The following is a 13,453-nucleotide window of genomic DNA, read 5'->3' as shown; positions in this document are numbered from 1 at the left end:
TGCGCTGGGAGAAGAAGCAGCGCGCCCGTTTAAGCCGGCCCATGTTTGGGCGGCCTGTTTTGCATTTTTCATTTTTCTTTTCTGTTTTCTGTTTTTTTACTTTAACTAATTTAGGACTTCAAAAAAGTTCCAAAATTCTAAAAAATGACAATTTTGTAAGAAACTTTTTAATAAATCATAAATGTTTGAGGATTCAAAAAATGTTCGTGATTTTGTAAAAAAATGTTAGCTTATTCAAAAACTGTTCCAAATTTTGAAAACAAATGTTTGGGAAATAAAAATATTCATAATTTTTTAAGAAGTTATTGTACTAAAAAAATGTTAACGAAATTGGACAAACATTCGACAATTCAAAAAATGTTCTGAATGAAAAAATATCCTAAAAATTCAAAAATTGTTAGTGACTTACAAAATAGTTTATTCATTCATAAAATGTTCGCTGATTAAAAAACTGATCGTACATTAAAAAAAATTCCTTAGATCAATAAAAACCATGAATTTCAAAAATTCTTTCACCAATTTCAAAAAAAACATCGATTCTAGCAATGTTCGCCGTTTCAAGAAAATTGTTGAGTTTTTTCACAATTTTAAAATAAATTGTTTGCAAATAGTATAAAATGTTCATGGATTCAAAAAATGTCTTGATTTTCGAAAAATGTTCGAAAATTTGTAAACATGCTCATGAATTTGAAAATGTTCATGATTTCAAATATGTTCAAGAGTTTAAAAAAATGTTCATGGTTTCACGAAATTGAGAGTGATAGTGTATCTCTGTGATGTAGCAAAATGTGGTCATGAGCATTGAAGGTTATGAATTTTTTTCGTTGCAACGCACGAGCCTTTTTGCTATCTCTACCTTAATAATAAATGGGTTATTGTTTCTGGCGGTACTTCATGAAAATTGCTCCAAAGTTTCCACGAATTACCCACTATGCCACCCTTAAGTCAGTAAAAATATTTCGTTTTCGCTTACAAGTTGCTGCACTGAATAGGGTTTATTAGCCAGCGGCCCACAAATTTGCTACTACCATGCCAGCAACCCAATGGCTAGGGTGTGACCCTTCCACGCGATAGACTTGGGTTTGATCCCAGGTGAGTGCACTTTTTTGTTTAATTTTTTATTGAGTATATTCAAATATATTTTTAAAATATTCATATCTTTTTAATCCTAACTCGAAATTTAACATATTATATATGAAAAATTACCAGAAAATGTGTAGATTTCAAATATGCTATCATCTTGCATGTTGATCATTTCCAAAATTTGATTTAGGATGCAATCTTAATTAATACCTTCTTTATAAGGGGTATTTTGAAAATGACTATTATATGTATCTTCCTATATCATTTAAATTGCACAAAAGCTATTATTAGCACCATAGGGGATGTTGATTCCAATCAGCTATCATATGCTAAAGGTTACAACAAGTATATGATTATCCTCTCTATTTCGCACAGTGCATAATAACCGATCCATACACTGAACTGCTAATATGTTTGCAACACTAAACTACTAATATGTTTGCAACAAAATTAAATCTTGACATAGATTACAGTTGCAAACACATATATCAGCAAGAAAAAAATAATGCTCGTATGCACAAGTTATCGTTGAATACTAAAATTTACTTCTCTATTTTCATCCTAATGCAATATTAATCACAATGGAGGAACAACAACAAAGGCATCAAATGGTAGCGGCCACTAGGTAGATATTTTGGTTATCTAATAAATTAAAAACACAATAAAAACACTCCACCTTTATGTTTTTGCACAACACCACTTGTTGTTTGTCATGCAACATCGTGAATGATTTCAAAAAATTTGCTGATGTCGTTGGGTGTGTGTATGAGAAGTCATTCTTTCTTCCGGTGCAACGCACCAGCATGTTTGCTAGTACCTAATAATAAAAGGGCTATTGCTTCTGGCGATACGCCACAAAAATTGCCCCAAAGTTGCAAAATATTACCCATCAATGCTACCTATAAGTGATAAAAAAACATTTTATACAGGGGAATCGCTCCCCTTGGTCGGCCCATGCAGTAGCGACCTACTATACTGCACTCTGTGCGTCGGGAGAAGATGCAGCGCGCCCGTTAGAGCCGGCCCATTTATGGGACGCCTCTTTTGCAATTTTTATTCTTTTCTTTTTGTTTTTCTTTTCCATTTTCTGTTTTTCTACTTTAAATAATTTGGGACTTAAAAAAAGTTCCAAAAATTCTAAAAAACTACAATTTTGAAATTAAATGTTTAATAAATCACAAAATGTTTGTGGATTTAAAAAATGTTCACAATTTTGTAAAAAACGTTAGCTTATTAAAAAATGTTCCAAATTTTGAAAACCAATGTTTGAGAAATAAAAAAATTCATAATTTTTTAAAAGTTCTTGTACTAAAAAATGTTAACGAAATTGAACAAACATTCGACAATTCAAAAAATGTATATGAATGGGAAAATATCCTAAAAATTCAAAAATTGTAAGTGACTTACAAAATAGTTTATTCATTCATAAAGTGTTTGCTAATTCAAAAAATGATCATACATTTCAAAAAAAGTTCCTTAAATCAATAAAAATCGTGAATTTCAAAAATTGTTTCACCAATTTCCAAAAATGTTACTAGCAATGTTCAACGATTCAATAAAATTGTTTAAAAATATTCACAATTTTAAAAGAAAATGTTTGCAAATAGTATAAAATGTTCATGAATTCAAAAAATGTTCTTGATTTTTGAAAAATGTTCGAAAATTTGTAAACGTGCTCATGAATTTGAAAAATATGCACGATTTCAATCGTTCAAGATTTTTAAAAAATGTTCATGTTTTGACGAAATTGAAAGTGATAGTGTATCTCGGTGATGTAGCAAAATGTGGTTATGACCATTGAAGATTATGTTTGTTTTTAGTTGCAGCGCACAACCCTTTTTACTATATCTCTACTCCTAATGAAATAGTTGGTATAATTGCGTTCCGGTTTATTTTTGTCTGATTTATTTTCGTCACCTCCCATGACCATCTTCTCACATTGGTTTTTTCACCCTTCTAATAAAAAGTTTCCTAACCTTTTCGAACTTTCCTAACCAGGCACATTACAAACGGGCAGGAACAGATATCACTCATTAAACAATAAAGTCCAGTTTCATAGCAATCAATTTCAAATCCTAACTTTCCTAAATCATCGATCCCTGCCCTTTCTAACAATCAATCCAGTTTCATAACAATCAATTCTAAATCCTAACTTGTGCACCTTCCATTTCCGCTTTGACCTCTAACAAATCTGGGATAGAGAAATTTAAAATAAATCAGCGATAGAGCACCCGCTCAACGAAAAAAAATTGCTTCACCCTTTTTTAGACTCCCGAGCGAGGGCTAGGACTTTTGCTCGCTCGCTCGCAGCCGTCGTCCCCATCCTTCTCGCACGCCTTCACCCCCCCGATCCTCCGCCATCATCTCGCTCGAAAGCCCCGGAACCCTCTTCGTTCCCCGGCACCTTCTAACGGAACCCCACCATGCCGTCTCACCTTGCCGCAGACCCCGTAGCCGACGATCCCCAATTCCATGGATGGAGGTCTTGAAGTCCAGGTTCACATTGGCCCGTTGGTGACTTGTCGATCTGCTCCTCGCCGCCACAAGGTACGCTAATCTTATCCCCTTGCTGCGTCCTCTCGTGGACATGCAAATTGTGGCGATATTGTTGGATCCTTCAGTTTTTGTGGAGTAGTTCGCATCATATTGTTGTCCGCGACAAAGGAATTGTTTCTACTTTTGTTTCTGCACATTGTAGTCGGCGGTCACAGCAGCGATTAGTTCTCCTCTACCATGCCTGCCCACGATATCGGCGACTTCTCCACCGTCAGCTGATGTTGCCACCATTGTGGTGCGGCGGCCGCAGATCGGAATTCCACCTGCTGGACTCAAATGGCATATGCTACGGGGCAGCCAGATCGAGTGCCACCCTGAGGGCTCGACCTTTTCGATCCAATCTTGTGGTCGGTGCGGAACTCCCTGACGATGTGTGCAAGGTTGATACAACTGGGGCCTGTAAGTGTGTTAGGGTGGCTCAGGTTGCAATTATAGCACTCATTGATCAAGATCTGATGGTGTCAATTAGGAATTCAACTTATAGCCCTTTGGTTTTCTAGAGATCAATCTTCATGAATGCACACATATTCCCAGTTTATTGTGCTCATGCCTGATATTATTGTTGGATAATGAGCAACTAGTATTCACTGAGGGCCAAAGGCCATTACATATACATGTGTGGTAAAGTGCAAGAAACCCCTTATACAATGGGGATGTACCGAAAAGGGACTATACACATCTAACACCCCCCCTCAAACTCATGGTGGATCAACAACACTGAGTTTGGAGAGAAGAAAACCATGCTGCCCTCGAGTCTGTGCCTTTGTGAAGAAGTCCGCCAACTGTAACTCAGAGGGCACAAAGTGGAGAGCGAGAGTCTGATCCTGCACAGCAGCACGCACAAAGTGGGCATCCACACCGATGTGCTTGGTGAGCTCATGCTTCACCGGGTCACGCGCAATACTGATAGCACAGGTAGTAAGGGAGTCGAGGTAGTAGTAGACACACCAAAATCCTCAAGTAACCACCGTAACCAGATCACCTCAGCCGTCAACATAGCCATGGCTCGCAACTCAGCCTCTATATTCGAGCGAGAAACTGCGGTCTGTTTCTTTGTCTTCTAGGCAATAAGAGAGCCACCAAGAAAGACACAGTAAGCAGACAGCGAGCGTCGATCAGAGGGATCACTAGCCCATGTAGCATCAGAGTAGGCCTGGAGCTCAAGGGAGCTGGAGCGGGGAAAGAAAAGGCGCTGAGAAACCGTACCACGAAGATATCGTAGAACACGGAGGAGGTGACTATAGTGGACAGAGGTGGGGGCTGAAACAAACTGACTCAGGATGTGGATAGGATAGGAGATGTCAGGACGCGTAATCGCAAGATAGACAAGGCTGCCAATGAGGTGACGATAGAGAGTGGGATTAGGAAGAGGGTCACCATCAGAGGCAAGAAGCTTAACGTTGAGCTCCATAGGAGTCACAACGGTGCGCTCATCACCGAGAGCAGCGAGCAAGAAGATCCTGAATATATTCTTCTTGGGATATGTAGAAGCCATCAGAGGTCGAGGAGATCTCAATCCCAAGAAAGTAGCGAAGAGGACCAAGATCAGTCATGAGGAACTGGTCGCGAAGGCGAGCCTTAACAAAGGCAATGTAGTCAGAGTCGTCACCAGTGATGATCATGTCATCAACATAGAGAAGGAGAAGAGTCCGACCACGAGGAGACGTGTCAACAAATAACGCAGGATCATGATCACTGGGCAAGAAACCAGCGACAGTCACCACAGAGGCGTAGCGCTCAAACCAGGCGCGAGGGGCCTGTTTAAGACCATAGAGGGAGCGGCGAAGTCTACAAACCATACCATCAGGAGCATAGTACCCCGGTGGTGGCTGCATATAAACCTCCTCACGCAACTCGCCATTGAGAAAGGCGTTCTGGACATCAAGTAGAGAGATAGACCAATGACGAACAGAAGCCACAACAAGGAGAGTGCGGACAGTGGTCATGTGAGCCACATGAGCGAATGTCTCATCATAATCGCGTCCATGCTCCTGCTGAAAACCACGGGCCACGAGACGAGCTTTGTAATGCTCAAGAGAACCATCAGAGCGAGTCTTAATCTTGTAGACTGATACATCTCCAACGTATCTACTTTTCCAAACACTTTTGCCCTTGTTTTGGACTCTAACTTGCATGATCTGAATGGAACTAACCCGAACAGACACTGTTTTCAGCAGAACTGCCATGGTGTTATTTTTGTGCAGAAATAGAAGTTCTCGGAATGACCTGAAAATCGACGGAGACACGTTTTGGAATTAATGAAAAATATTGGCGAAAGAGTCAGCATTAGGGGCCCACACCCTATCCACGAGGGTGCAGGTCGCCCCTTGGGGCGCGCCCCCTGCCTCGTGGGCCCCCGGGACTCCACGGGCCTCAAGCCCAACTCCATATATTCACTTTTGGGGAGAAAAAAATCAGAGAGAAGGATTCATTGTGTTTTACGATACGGAGCCACCGCCAAGCCCTAGTCTTCCTCGGGAGGGCTGATCTGGAGTCCGTTCGGGGCTCCAGAGAGGGGAATCCGTCGCCATCATCATCATCAACCATCCTCCATCACCAATTTCATGATGCTCACCGTCGTGCGTGAGTAATCCCATCGTAGGCTTGCTGGACGGTGATGGGTTGGATGAGATTTACCATGTAATCGAGTTAGTTTTGTTAGGGTTTGATCCCTAGTAACCATTATGTTCTAAGATTGATGTTGCTATGACTGTGCTATGCTTAATGCTTGTCACTAGGGCCCGAGTGCCATGATTTCAGATCTGAACCTATTATGTTTTCATGAATATATGTGAGTTCTTGATCCTATTTTGCAAGTCAATAGTCACCTACTATGTGTTATGATCCGGCAGCCCCGAAGTGACAATAATTGGGACCACTCCCGGTGATGACCGTAGTTTGAGGAGTTCATGTATTCACCAAGTGTTAATGCTTTGGTCCGGTACTCTATTAAAAGGAGGCCTTAATATCTCTTAGTTTCCAATAGGACCCCGCTGCCACGGGAGGGTAGGACAAAAGATGTCATGCAAGTTCTTTTCCATAAGCAAGTATGACTATATTCAGAATACATGCCTACATTACATTGATGAACTGGAGCTAGTTCTGTGTCACCCTATGTTATAACTGTTGCATGAGGAATCGCATCCGACATAATTATCCATCATTGATCCATTGCCTATGAACTTTTCACATATTGATCTTTGCTTAGTTACTTTTCCGTTGCCACTGTTACGATTGCTACAAAAACTGCTACTGTTACTTTTGCCACCGTTACCGTTACTTCCACACTACTTTGCTACTAAATACTTTGCTGCAGATATTAAGTCTTTTAGGTGTGGTTGAATTGACAACTCAACTGCTAATACTTGAGAATATTGTTTGGCTCCCCTTGTGTCGAATCAATAAATTTGGGTTGAATACTCTACCCTCGAAAACTGTTGCGATCCCCTATACTTGTGGGTTATCAAGACTATTTTCTGGCGCCGTTGCCGGGGAGCATAGCTCTATTCTTTGAGTCACTTGGGATTTATATCTGTTGATCACTATGAGGAACATGAAAGATGAAAGAACCAAGATTTTTCCCTCAACTACGAGCGGAGGTAAGGAACTGCCATCTAGCTCTGCACTTGATTCACCTTCTGTTATGAGTAAATTTGTGACAACTACACCTGTTATTGATTCTGATATGTCGCATGTTATTGATGATGCCACTTCTGCTATGCATGATGCTTATGATGAAACTACTTCTATGCTTGATAATACTGTGCCATCAGGTGAATTTCTTGATGAACAACTTGCTAGGGTTAGAGAGACTGAAATAATTGAAACAGATAATATTGATGAAAGTGATGATGAAGATTCTCCCCCTAGATATGAATTGCCTGACGTGCCTGAGGGTTATGTTATGGATGAAGAAACTGCTAGAGACCTTTTTGCTTGCAAAGATAGATATGATCTTAAGAAACTGTTAGCTAAGCTGAAAGAAAAGTCTTTGAATGCTAGAATGAAATATGACCCTGCTTTTGCTACTTCACCTATCTGTATTTCTCATAAGGATTATGATTTTTCTGTCGATCCTGAGTTAATTACTTTGGTTGAATCTGATCCTTTTTATGGCTATGAATCTGAAACTGTTGTGGCACATCTTACTAAATTGAATGCTATAGCCACCCTATCCACTCATGAGGAAAAAAATTGTGACTACTATATCCTTAAGTTATTTCCGTTCTCATTAAAGGGTGATGCTAAAACATGGTTTAATTCTCTTGCTCCTGGTTGTGTGCGTAGTCCTCAGGATATGATTTATTACTTCTCTGCTAAATATTTCTCTGCTCATAAGAAACAAGCTACCTTAAGGGAAATATATAATTTTGTGCAAATTGAAGAAGAGAGTCTCCCACAAGCTTGGGGGAGGCTTCTCCGATTACTTAATGCTTTGCCTGATCATCCTCTCAAGAAAAATGAAATACTTGATATTTTTTATAATGGACTAACCGATGCTTCCAGAGACCACCTGGATAGTTGTGCTGGTTGTGTTTTCAGGGAAAGAACTGTTGAGCAAGTTGAAGTGCTATTGAATAATATATTGAGTAATGATAATGACTAAACACTTCCTGAACCAACTCCTAAGCCAACTCCGAAGAAAAGGGGTATTCTATTTCTCAGTCCTGAAGATATGCAAGAGGCAAAGAAATCTATGAAAGAAAAGGGTATTAAAGCTGAAGATGTTAAGAATTTACCACCTATTGAAGAAATACATGGTCTTAATAACCCGACACAGGTAGTAAAGGTAAATTCTCTCTATAGATTTGATGAAGGTGATATTCCTCGTAAGAAGTCTGCTAGCCAATGCTTGGATGAGTTTGATAATTTTATTGTTAAACAAGAAAACGTCAATGCTTATGTTGGTAGACAATTGAAACGTAATGCTTATATGGTTGAACACTTGAGTGATTATATGTCTAGAGTTAATGGTGACCTTAAACTTATTAGTAAATATGCTTCTATGGTTACCACTTAGGTAGAACAAGTGCTTAAAGCACAAGATGATTTGCTCAGTGAATTAAATAATAAGAAAATGATAATGATGTTAGAGTTATGACTAGAGGGGGTAGAATGACTCAGGAACCTTTGTATCCTGAGGGCCACCCTAAGAGAGTTGAGCAAGATTCTCAAAGAACTAATGTTGATGCACCTAGTCCTTCTAAGAAGAAGAAAAAGAAAAATGATAGGACTTTGCATGCTTCCAATGAACCTGTTGTTGACACACCTGAGAATCCCAATGATATTTCTATTTCTGATGCTGAAACACAATCTGGTAATGAACATGAACCTAGTGATAATGATGATGTTCATGTTGATGCTCAACCTAGCAATAACAATGATGCAGAGATTGATCCTCACTGGTGCGCGTCGGTCCTAAACAAACGGATTTTAACCCCTTTCCGCGACGGCCTTCGGAACCGTCGCCATGTGAGTGTGTGCGATAGGGGGTCGTTCCCACATGACCCAGAAACCGTCGGGGATATGGAACAGTGATCCAGAGGCCTTCCAAAATGTAATCGTGTGTGATGCAGCACACACTAAATTCTTTCCCACGTGTGGTATCGGTGATTAAGCGTTTCTAATGACGGAGTGAAACCATATGGTCTGTCGTAACGAACCGTTTGGGAAACAGTATGTAAGGCACACATGCCAACATATGAACTGTGTGCGATTTGTGCCCTATCGCACACGAGTTTTCTGCGTAACCCGTCTGCCATGCTAGACTCCATCGCAAACGTTCTCCAACAATTACCGTCTGCGATAATGTTCTATCACAAACGGTTCAGGAGCCCCTTCGCACATATACAAGTGCTGCAGACCGTTTGTGATTTGTTAGGTATCACCGACGGTTGCCGCAAGAGTGACGTGTGCTTTTTGTTTGGGAACCCACACGTTTCCTGAAAAAAATATGACTGGGATTGTATTTTGTATTGGGCACGGTTTACTCGCAGTTCTCGTGTGCGATAACACGATTGTTGGGGAACGTAGCAGAAATTCAAAATTTTCTACGCATCACCAAGATCAATCTGTGGAGTTTACTAGCAACGAGAGGGAAGGAGTGCATCTACATACCCTTGTAGATCGCGAGCGGAAGCGTTCAAGAGAACGGGGTTGATGGAGTCGTACTCGTCGTGATCCAAATCACCGATGATCCTAGCGCCGAACGGACGGCACCTTCGCGTTCAACACACGTACGGAGCAGCGACGTCTCCTCCTTGTTGATCCAGCAAGGGGGGAGGAGAGGTTGATGGAGATCCAGCAGCACGACGGCGTGGTGGTGGAAGTAGCAGGATCCCGGCAGGGCTTCGCCAAGCGCAAGCGGGGAGGAAGAGGTGTCACGGGAGGGAGAGGGAGGCGCCAGGGCTTGGATTTTGCTGCCCTCCCTTCCCCCCACTATATATAGGGCCAAGGGAGAGGGGGGGGGGCTCAGCCTTGGCCCTTCCTCCAAGGAAGGGTGCGGCCAGGGAGGAGTCCTTCCTCCCCAAGGCACCTCAGAGGTGCCTTCCCCCTTTAGGACTCTGCCTTTTTCTTATCTCTTGGCGCATGGGCCTCTTGGGGCTGGTGCCCTTGGCCCATATAGGCCAAGGCGCACCCCCTACAGCCCATGTGCCCCCCCGGGGCTGGTGGACCCCCGGACCCCTTTCGGCACTCCCGGTACAATACCGATAAAGTGCGAAACTTTTCCGGCGACCAAAATAAGACTTCCCATATATAAATCTTTACCTCTGGACCATTCCGGAACTCCTCGTGACGTCCGGGATCTCATCCGGGACTCTGAACAACTTTCGGGTTACCGCATACTAATATCTCTATAACCCTAGCGTCACCGAACCTTAAGTGTGTAGACCCTACGGGTTCGGGAGACAGGCAGACATGACCGAGACGACTCTCCGGTCAATAACCAACAGCGGGATCTGGATACCCATGTTGGCTCCCACATGCTCCTCGATGATCTCATCGGATGAACCACGATGTCGAGGATTCAATCAATCCCGTATACAATTCCCTTTGTCTACCGGTATGTTACTTGCCCGAGATTCGATCGTCGGTATCCTGATACCTTGTTCAATCTCGTTACCGGAAAGTCTCTTTACTCGTTCCGTAACACATCATCCCATGATCAACTCCTTGGTCACATTGTGCACATTATGATGATGTCCTACCGAGTGGGCCCAGAGATACCTCTCCGTTTACACGGAGTGACAAATTCCAGTCTCGATTCGTGCCAACACAACAGACACTTTCGGAGATACCTGTAGTGCACCTTTATAGCCACCCAGTTACGTTGTGACGTTTGGTACACCCAAAGCATTCCTACGGTATCCGGGAGTTGCACAATCTCATGGTCTAAGGAACTGACACTTGACATTACAAAAACTTTGAGCAAACGAACTACACGATCTTGTGCTAGGCTTAGGATTGGGTCTCGTCCATCACATCATTCTCCTAATGATGTGATCCCGTTATCAACGACATCCAATGTCCATGGTCAAGAAACCGTAACCATCTATGGATCAACGAGCTAGTCAACTAGAGGCTTACTAGGGACATGGTGTTGTCTATGTATCCACACATGTATCTGAGTTTCCTATCAATACAATTCTAGCATGGATAATAAACGATTATCATGAACAAGGAAATATAATAATAACCTATTTATTATTGCCTCTAGGGCATATTTCCAACAGTCTCCCACTTGCACTAGAGTCAATAATCTAGTCCACATCACCATGTGATTAACACTCATAGGTCACATCACCATGTGTCCAACATCCAAAGAGTTTACTAGAGTCAACAATCTAGTTCACATCACTATGTGATTACCACTCAATGTGTCCTGGTTTGATCATGTTATGCTTGTGAGAGAGGTTATTTAGTCAACAGGTCTGAACCTTTCAGATCCGTGTGTGCTTTACGAATATCTATGTCATCTTGTGGATGCTACCACGCGCTATTTGGAGCCATTTCAAATAATTGCTCTACTATACGAATCCGGTTTACTACTCAGAGTCATCCGGATTAGTGTCAAAGTTCGCATCGACGTAACCCTTTACGACGAACTCCCTTTCACCTCCATAATCGAGAAAATTCCTTAGTCCACTAGGTACTAAGGATAAGTTCGACCGCTGTCATGTGATCCTTTCCCGGATCACTATTGTACCCTCTTGACCAACTCATGGCAAGGCACACTACATGTGCGGTACACAGCATAGCATACTGTAGAGCCTACGTCTAAAGCATAGGGGACGACCTTTGTCCTTTCTCTCTCTTCTGCTGTGGTCAGGTCTTGAGTGTTACTCAATACTCACACCTTGTAACACAGCCAAGAACTCCTTCTTTGCTGATCTATTTTGAACTCTTTCAAAATCATGTCAAGGTGTGCGTTCTTTGAAAGTATCATCGGGCGTCTTGATCTATCTCTATAGATCTTGATGCCCAATCTGTAAGCAGCTTTTATCCAGGTCTTCCTTTGAAAAACTCCTTTCAAACAACCCTTTATGCTTTCCAGAAATTTTACATCATTTCGGATCAACAATATGTCATTCACATATACTTATCAGAAATGTTGCAGCGCTCCCACTCACTTTATTGTAAATACAAGTTTCTAACAAACTTTGTATAAACCCAAAAAAAACTTTGATCACTCCATCAAAGCGTATATTCTGACTCCGAGATGCTTGCTCTAATCCATGGAAGGATCGCTGGAGCTAGCATACCTTTTAGCATCCTTAGGATCGACAAAACCTATCTGATTGTATCACATACAACATTTCCTTACGAAAACTTGTAAGGAAACTTGTTTTGACATCCATCTGCCAGATTTCATAAATGCAGCTAATGCTAACATGATTCCGACGGACTTAAGCATCGCTATGGATGAGAAAATCTCATCGTAGTCAACTCCTTGAACTTGTGGAATTACTCTTTGCCACAAGTCGAGCTTCATAGACGGTAACATTACCGTCCATGTCCGTCTTCTTCTTAAAGATCCATTTATCTCGGATTTCATGGCTTCTAACCATTTGTCGGAATATGGGCCCACCATCGCTTCTCCATAGCTCGTAGGTTCATTGTTGTCTAGCAACATGACTTCCAAGACAGGATCACGTACCACTCTGAAGTAGTACGCATCCTCGTCGTCCTACGAGGTTTGGTAGTGACTTGATCCGAAGTTTCATGATCACTATCATAAGCTTCCACTTCAATTGGTGTAGGTGCCACAGGAACAACTTCCTGTGCCCTGCTACACACTAGTTGAAGTGACGGTTGAATAACCTTATCAAGTCTCCACCATCCTCCCACTCAATTCTTTCGAGAGAAACTTTTCCTCGAGAAAGGACCCGTTTCTAGAAGCAATTACTTTTGCTTCCAGATCTGAAATAGGAGGTACACCCAACTGTTTTGGGTATTCTATGAAGATGCATTTATCCGCTTTGGGTTCGAGCTTATCAGCCTAAAACTTTTTCACATAAGCGTCGCAACCCCAAACTTTTAAGAAACGACAACTTAGGTTTCTCTAAACGGTGTCGTCTCAACGGAATTGCGTGGTGCCCTATTTAAAGTGAATGCGGTTGTCTCTAATGCCTAACCCATAAACGATAGTGGTAATTCGATAAGAAACATCATGGTATGCACCATATCCAATAGGGTGCAGTTATGATGTTCGGACACACCATCACACTATGGTGTTCCAGGCGGTATTAATTGTGAAACACTTTCCACAATGTCTTAATTGTGTGCCAAACTCGTAACTCAGATATCTCTATGA

Source organism: Triticum aestivum, chromosome 6D (genome assembly GCF_018294505.1).
Source record: "Triticum aestivum cultivar Chinese Spring chromosome 6D, IWGSC CS RefSeq v2.1, whole genome shotgun sequence".
Classification (NCBI taxonomy): Eukaryota; Viridiplantae; Streptophyta; class Magnoliopsida; order Poales; family Poaceae; genus Triticum; species Triticum aestivum.
Note: the sequence above shows the minus strand (reverse complement) of the source record.